The sequence below is a fragment of the Hordeum vulgare genome, chromosome 1H (assembly GCF_904849725.1).
Source record: "Hordeum vulgare subsp. vulgare chromosome 1H, MorexV3_pseudomolecules_assembly, whole genome shotgun sequence".
Classification (NCBI taxonomy): domain Eukaryota; kingdom Viridiplantae; phylum Streptophyta; class Magnoliopsida; order Poales; family Poaceae; genus Hordeum; species Hordeum vulgare.
In genome coordinates, this window is record NC_058518.1 from 445,235,456 (window position 1) to 445,243,809 (window position 8,354).

Genomic DNA, 8,354 nt, shown 5'->3' on the forward strand with positions numbered 1-8,354 from the left:
TGTACTCAACACTCGGATTAAAATCCTGGAGCATTTCCACCCAACGTGTTTGCCGAAGATTCAAGTTAGGCCGAGTGAAGATATACTTGAGACTCTTGTGATCGGTGAAAACTTCAACCTTACGTTCCAACAAGAGATGTCTCCAAGTCATCAAGGCGTGCACAACAGCTGCTAGCTCGAGATCGTGCACAGGATAGTTCTTCTCCGCAGGTTTCAGCTGCCTGGAGGTATAAGAAACCACCTTCCTATCTTGCATCAAGACTGCACCGAGACCCTGGAGAGAAGCATCGCAAAAGACCTGGTACGGCTTGGAATCATCCGGAGGGGCCAATACCGAGTGGAGATAAGCTTCTCTTTGAGTGTATCGAAAGCCAGTTGACACTCTGGAGACCAAACATACTTGACACCCCTCTGAAGAAGACTAGAGAGCGGCTTGGCGATTTTGGAGAAGTTCTCAACGGATCTTCTGCAATATCCGGCAAGACCGAGAAAGCTTCGAAGCTGCTTCACATTCTGCGGAGGTTCCCATTCAACAATGGCTTGAACCTTGGACGGGTCAACCTTAATGCCCTCGGCAGAGATAATATGCCCAAGATAAACCACTTCTTTCAGCCAGAACTCGCACTTGGAAAACTTGGCATACAGCTTGTATTCTCTCAGTTTATCAAGCACCAACCTGAGATGTCTCTCATGTTCTTCCTCATCCTCAGAAAAGACCAGAATGTCGTCAAGATAGAGCAAGACAAATTCATTCTTGTATGGAGAGAAAATATAGTTCATCAATCGACAAAAAGTCGGAGGAGCATTAGCCAGACCAAAAGACATGACCGTATACTCATACGAGCCAAAACTAGTCCTGAATGCCGTCTTCGGAATGTCTTCCTCGCGAATGCGAATCTGATGATAGCCCATTCTGAGATCAAGCTTGGAGAATACTTTAGCACCTTTCAACAGTTCGAACAACTCAGTTATGTTTGGAAGGGGATATTTGTTCTTGATTGTCTTCTTGTTCAATGGGCGGTAATCGACACACAGCCGGTCCGAACCATCCTTCTTCTTGACAAATAGAACACCACATCCCCACGGAGACGAGCTTGGTCTGATCAAACCCAAACGCTCCTGCTCATCGAGTTGCCTCTTGAGTTCCTTCAACTCTTCTGGACCCAGCTTGTACGACCATTTGCACACTGGCTTTGTGCCTGGCTCAAGCTCAATGATGAACTCAACTTCACGGTGCGGAGGCATGCCTGGTAGCTCTTCAGGAAACACATCTTGATATTCGCAGACTACTGGAACTTGCTCAATAGGATTGATCTCACCCTTTTCATTCAAGGAGAACAAACAGATTGTGTCATCGCGCGCCGCGAATATAATCACATCCTCCGAAGAGTGGGTAAGCTTGACTTCTTTAGCTTCACAATCAATTGACGCCTTGTTCATGGCCAACCAGTCCATACCAAGAATCAAGTCGATGTCGGAATTACCCAAGACAATAGGAGATGCCAGAAAAGCATAAGCGCCCATCTTGACAGAGACTTCCGGAACCAGACAATTGGAATTCATCAATTTACCAGGAGACACTATAGACATAGGCTTAACCAAATCTTGACAAACAAACTCATGCTTAGCAAAGAAAGGACGAGACATGAAGCAGTGTGATGCACCAGAATCAAATAACACTTTAGCAGGAATATCATTGACGAGGAGGTTACCCATGATCACATCAGAGGAGTTGTCTGCTTCAGCTGCATTCACCATGTTGACTCGAGCTGATCTGGGGTTGAATTTGACAGGAGCGTTGCTTGGAGGTTTGCCTAGGGGAGGAGGCGGCAGACGGAGCTGAGAAGTACATTTGTTGGCATAGTGACCCTTCTGCCCACATTTGTGACAAATGACATCTGCTGGCTGCCGGAACTGAGTCTGAGGAGGCCCTTGCTTCTGATGTTGGTATCTCTGCTGGAAGCCAGGGTTGGGTGGGTGGGAAGAACCACGTCCACCTGAGTGCTTCAGCTGCTGTGAGTGCCGAGGAGGAGGAGGAGAAACCCAAAACTTCTGTTGCTTCTGAACCACCTGAGACGAGGAAGAGCTGGAATCTCTGAAGCGCTTCTTGGAGTTCTCCACCCTGAGCAAGGCTGCCTCTGCTCTGAGAGCTAAGTTGTAGAACTTGTCAAACTCCTCAGGATCGTGCAAAGCAAGTGCTAACTGCAAATCCTCCTTCAAGCCACCCCTGAACTGGTAGATCTTGCTCCTCTGATCCGGGACATCCTGCAACGCGTAACGGGCCAGCTCGTGGAACTCGACATTGTACTTGTACACAGAATTGCTGCCCTGCTTCAAACGCCTGAACTTCTCACGCATCTCCTCAACAAAGCTGGAAGGGATGTAGTGGGACCTAAAGTCACGACAAAACTCGTCCCAAGTCATCACCCTGCCACCTATGGAGTCCTTAAGCTGCTGCCACCAAATAGAAGCCTGCCCCTTCAACTGAAACGTTGCAAACTTGACATAGTCCTCCGGACGCACATTGCTACACTCGAAATGCTTGTTCATATCACGGATCCAATCTTCCGCATCAAACGGCTGGTCGCAAGAAGTGAACGTCTTAGGCTGGTTTGACAGGAACTGACTCAGACTGGCGAAGTGATTGCCACCCTGCTGAAAATTGCCCTGCTGATGATTGGCTCTCTCCTGGATCAACTGCAACAACATCTGAGTGTTTGCATTAGTAGCTGCCATCATCGCCTGCCAGGCCTCTGCAGGAGGAGGCGACGACGGCGGAGGAGGAGGTGGAGGCGGCACATCCTCAGACCCTGGGGTCTGACGAGTCGGTGGAGCCATCCTGGAGACGGACAACATATTAGTCCACAGAATAATTGAAGATATTGCTGAATCAAAAGACAGGAATATCTGAACAGAATTTAGCATTGCGCTCGAACAACATAGCAAGAGTGCATCCTCAAAGTAACAGCCGACAAAATTCCGATAAGGACCACTGCAAACAAGTGTAAGCTAGAACTGCTCGGAAGACACATATGACCGAGATTTCCCAAACCTCAATCAAGCGTCTGTAGGAAGATAGTCCTATAAGATACTACTAGATATCCCACCTATGAATTCCCGAAATAACTGGTCATGCAATCAGGTACACGGATACAAGGAGTATTTCACACAACTCCTAAACTAACCCGTCACCTGTATCACATCCTTCAACACACAACCAACATCTCGGACCTTCATCTACAATAGATCCTCGTGATCACAACGATACAAAGTGTGGTAATACCCCCGAACAATCTACACCAGTACTGGGGACATCGGGGTTATCTCACCACTACCCGTATTGAAGCAACAACGAACACCCTCCGTTCTTAGATACTCAGAAATCTGAATGATGGCGATGTGCGCGATAATCCCTGGAGCTCAACTCCCCTGATACTTAGAGCAGATAGGAGGCACCAGGACAGGATTCCGTCACATCGAAATCATATAGAATTCACAAATACCCGCGTGATCCTAAAAAATATTTTGAGCGAGAAAAGGAGTAGAGTTAAAGATATCCTAAGACGGGAACCTCACCAGAGCATAGAAGAGGAGAAAAAAGAATCCTACTCTCTGATATAACTAAGACTCAAACCATTTTCTAGACTCGACTCGGCCAAGTACGATCACACAAAGGCTCCTATGGTCGTAAGACTCTGATTACCAACTTGTAACGACCAAGATGCGGTCCTTTCCGATCTGGGGGTCGAGGCCCCCGAATAGGAAAGAAGCGCATCTAAGCATTTCGCAAGCAAGTAACATAGCCCAAATAATAATACAAGTAGACAATTCGGGATTCAACTGTCTTCTTATTAATAACTCAGAGTACATCACAGATACAATCAAGGTAGTTCCGCCACGGACTACAAAACATGGAAATGCTATGCTACCCTGCCTGCAGGCCCGCGATCACGACCACGCCTCAGTCCTCTGGATAGTTCACGTAGAGGCGGTCTGTCTCCTCGTCGTACTGCCACGCCAGCTGGGTGCCGTCGGGATCATATGTCTCTGGGGTACCTGTACCTGCTCGGAGTTTTCGGAGGAATCCGTGAGCCACGGGGACTCAGCAATCTAGGACCTTGGTGCCAGAACTAGTCATGTTATTAGGTAGGGTAAGGGTGAAGTGTATCAGGCTGCAGCATCCTAAGCTTGATTAGGTGGCTAACTTACGCAAAGTAGATATGAAGGTGGTCTACACTAGCGGTCGGGACTACTTGATCACTAAGTGATCCTGAACACCTACCTACGACATTCATAACCCCACCGTGTTCCCGATCGAAGAGAGATCTTCGAAGGGACAGTCACGGTTACGCACACAGTTGGCAATTGTTATTAGTTTATGTTTAAGTTCTCTAATACCGGATGTTAACAAAATATCCCAAGTTGCCACATAACCGCGGGCACGGCTTTCCGAAAGATTAAACCCTGCAGGGGTGCTCCAACTAGTCCATCACAAACGAACACAGGCCGCAAAGGCATCCTCTATCACGAATCTCGTGATCTCGTCGGATTCCTTAGAGGAAAACCTCAACTCTGGGGGAAACCAAAGCTTCACTGGGATTCCTATACGCAAGATATACCGCTAAGGTAAGGCAAGGCTAGCAGGACCTCCCGATGTGTCGACGACCCTGATAAGAGCCGCGTATCTCAGTCTCAGGACACGCCGGATGAGAACCGCATACAGTGGCCTGATAGACATCTCCCGAGTTGCCCCGGGTTGGCCCCGCACACGACTCTAGTTTGGACCAACACTCATGAGGAGCACTGGCCCGGGTTGTTGATTAAAATCCTCGGGGTAGCTATTCCCTATGCAGTTTATTATTAAGTGATTAGCAAATTAACACCAATGTTGGGTCCTGCTGGACAAGCCTTAGCACTACGCGATTTATCAAGGGGGTCCCCATAACAACGCCGAACGTGTTAGGAGCGATCATTATGGAATCAAACACCGGTAACCGGTAAATAAGGCGGCAAGAGTCAAAGCACCTGCAACTAGCAACGCTAACATTAGAAGCTGAGCAAGCCTACTTAGCCATACAAGTTTGCTAGGAAGGAGTACGGTGTTTGGGCTCATGGCATATGAAGATGCAATTTAATTTCAGTGGTACGCAGCGAGCAATATGACATGGAAACGAAAACTAGCATAACAAGTCTAGAGATGGAATCAAGGTCATATCATCTTGCGTGTGATATCCTTAGCTTGGAATGGTTCTGGTTCGTCCTGCACGTACTCTCCTGACTCCACGTATTCGTTCTCCGATCCCGGTGCTACCCAACATGAGAATAACAGCCAATGAACAGCAGCACCACAAGATGCAACAATCACATGATGCATGAGATGAAAATTGAGCATGCACCACTATTTCTATCACTAGCACAAGCAAAATAAACTACTGCAAGTTTGTGGACAGAACTGTACACTAAGCTATTTTGACATCCATGAGGATGGCATGAACATATGCGGCTCGTGAAAACGATGCAAAACCATATAAAGAACATTGCAAACGGAGCTACGGATCAACGGGAATCAGCGATACAAGATATGAAGCTCTATGTGGAAGATTCAACACCACACTCACAATTGGCACAAATCTGGTATTCCCAGGTTGCCAAGACATGTAAGAACCCAACATGAATGGATTGGAGCAAGTAAGAACACCACAACATCAACTAAGCACACACATTGATCAAAATGACTATACTACATAATCTGCCACAATCTGCATCTTAGCTCTTTGGGGGCTACATGCAACATAGCTACAGGCCTCCAAACATGACAAATAATATATGTGGTTGTAGCCCACCAAGAACACTACAAGCACCAGCAAGAATCACAGCAAAAGGAATCAAACTCTAGAAGATACAAGGCCACAAACTTTCCCAAAACCATCAGATCTCACGGACTTGGTGAAAATTCCTGCACCTGAGTTTCTGTCTTTGTTCTGAAGTTTTTGACAGCAACCCAAACACAACCTACTGGACTCCAAATGATTTGAAATTTGACAGGGAGCTTCACAAACATTTCAGGTTCAAAAACCTAGCACTAAACTAAGGCTAGTTCTCCTCGGAATGACCAGCACATCCTCATCTATAGGGGAAGAAAATGTTCCCAGAAATCCCAGACTTAGTGAAATTTCAGATTTCACAAAGCTGGACTTTTTCAGCCACATGCCCACTTTGTCTAGGCATAGTTTGCACACACATAAAACCAAGTGATAAATGACACCACTATGGTGTAGAGCAAAACCCCTACTAGTATCACACAAAAACTCATGCCCTTGGGCTCCACCTATTCCATGGAATCAAGGATCAAACTTGCAACAAATCTGAATATGTCAACTCCATAAAGTATCCTAATGGCAAAACAAACTTCACCACTGGATTCCTTGGGATATTCTATCCCAAAATCATCTATAATATGGGGACACTTACTTGGAACAAGTGACCACAATTAAGGAAGAGGAAACTACTCCAAATCATGCCTAGTAATTAGTGCATCATTTCATGTAGTTCCTACTAAGACAACAACTACAAAGTTTGAGTTCATGTGATCAATGACAAAGTGACATGGGGGTTTGAACCCCATGTTTGTGTCATGCACATCAACAACACAAATACTTCTCACAAGTCACCCCCACACACAACATGCTCTCTCTCATATTAAACATGAGGAGGTGCGCAACTTGCAAAGGTGGGAAGGTCCACACACACACATATGTCAAGCACAACATATAGCTAGTCCTACACATTCTAGTTAGAACATACACTAACTACACTCACATCATGATTCCAACACCTACACACCCAAGCTTGCTCATGTGCACATCAAGGCACATCATGCCTTGGCATGTGTGAGACACACACACACATCAATCACACTAGCACCACATGGTGCAAGAGCCCAACACCAAGCACAAGAGAAACACACTCACATACATAACTATTCTAGTGCAAACCACAAGCTAATACACACACATCATGGTGTAGCTCATACCTACACTCATGCTCACATGTGAGTGTATGCATAAGTGTGTGGGGAGACACACACACATGCACAAACTACTAACACACAAAGCTTAAACTCAAGGGCTTGTGCAATTGCACAAGCATGTGTGTAGGGTCACACACACACTTGCACACACACTCACCCTCAAGCACTCACTCACACACATATAAATCTACACATCTACCCTAACACACATGAACACTACATACATGCTCTCTCTCACTCCTCCATCAAACAACAGGGAAAATAATAATATATGAGGGCACTTGTAACCCATTGATCTAGGCACAAGTGTAGCAAACAAAGCAAGGGAAAACAAAAATTAGAAAGAAGGAAAAGAAAAATGGGGTCTCTCTGGGATTCGAATCCCAGAGCCCCTGGTGCAACACACCACACACAACCACTGCGCTACTGCTACTGCCTTTGACAAGGAGAAGGAATGCGCAGGGTAAGGCTTCCCTGAAGACCACTGTGCCAAAAACAAACAACCAAAAGAAGGTGCCGAGGGGGGGAATCGAACCCACGCCCTTCTGATCACGCACACGCACCACTACCACTACGCTACGGCTCGACGACTGACACAGAAGGCGCATCGAGGCAGAAAAGGAACCCCTCTCTGCTACTCTGCTCCGACGGGCTTGCCGGAACAGGGGAGGGGTCTCGTCGGCGACACGCGTTAAATCGAGCTGCGGCTCGTGGATGGGAGGTAGCCTGCACCCCCACGAACCCATTCCCTAAGCTAGTTGTGCCCGAGAGGAACCACAGCGTCCTAGCTACGTAGCGCGGCGGCGCCGGTGACAGAGAAGCTACTCACCGATGATCTACGGCTCCTACTCGACGCATTACGGCAGGGAAGGGGGTAAGAGAGGGAGCTGCTCACCCAACGGAAGGAGAACGCGGCCGAGAACGGAGTGGAGGCGGGGAAGAAGAGGGAGACGCTGATCTGGCCTCCTCGTCGGGGAAGAAACCGCCAGCATGGGGAAGAGGAAGCAGGGGCTCCTTCGTCGATCTAGCCGAGGGGAGGAAGGCGCTCGGACGCGACGGCGAGGAGCGGCTCAAGCCACTGCCATGGCAGAGAGCCCTTTCCCTTACCTGGCGTGCCTTGACAGAGAGAGAGATGGAGGGGGAAAAGGAGGTGGCGGCGCGAGGGGAGGAAACCCTATCTGCACGGACGCCAAGGGGGTTCCCTTTTATGAAGGAGAGGGGCGAGGGGCTCCTCGACGTCCGTGACGCCGTCAAGCTCCGTTGCTCTGAACCTGCGGGGGGAAGAACACTGATGGAGAAGGGGCGACAGGCGCCGTCTACAAGA